This window comes from Tarenaya hassleriana, unplaced genomic scaffold (genome assembly GCF_000463585.1).
Source record: "Tarenaya hassleriana unplaced genomic scaffold, ASM46358v1 Cleome68, whole genome shotgun sequence".
NCBI lineage: Eukaryota > Viridiplantae > Streptophyta > Magnoliopsida > Brassicales > Cleomaceae > Tarenaya > Tarenaya hassleriana.
The window spans coordinates 335,136-335,743 of NW_010969347.1; positions in this window are offsets into that span (position 1 = coordinate 335,136).

Genomic DNA, 608 nt, shown 5'->3' on the forward strand with positions numbered 1-608 from the left:
ATCTAGTATGTAAGAACATGTAATGAATCAAATACTCTCATAAAACCATAGAAAGTATCAATACATCGAATGTATCTAAATAAAGCTCATGAACAGTACATCATAGAGCATTAAACCAACAATCTCCCACTTGCTCTAATCATGAACTGCTAAACATCTAATGCCCATATCCCTAACATGACTCTCATGCTTCGACGAAGGGAGAGGCTTCGTCAACGGATCGGCAATGTTGTCATCTGTCGACACTCTGCAAATGTGCACGTCTCCTCCAACGAATACCTATGACTGTTATCGTATCCAATACCTATGATCATCTCTATGATCATCAATCACACATCATACTAGTCTTATTATGTCGTTATTCCCATAACGACACAAGACTAGGGAGTTTAGTATCATTCATAATGATACATGGATTTCATAACAGATCTAGTATGCAAGAACATGTAATGAATCAACCCGCATGAGATTGTCACATGGACTAGCGTCATGACTTGAATCTCATATGGCGGTTCCATGATTGGATCCTAAGACCTGAGATATCTACGGAATCCAACATGAGGAGTTGCGTGCTTTGAATACGTCAAACGTTCTGCGTAACAGGAGAA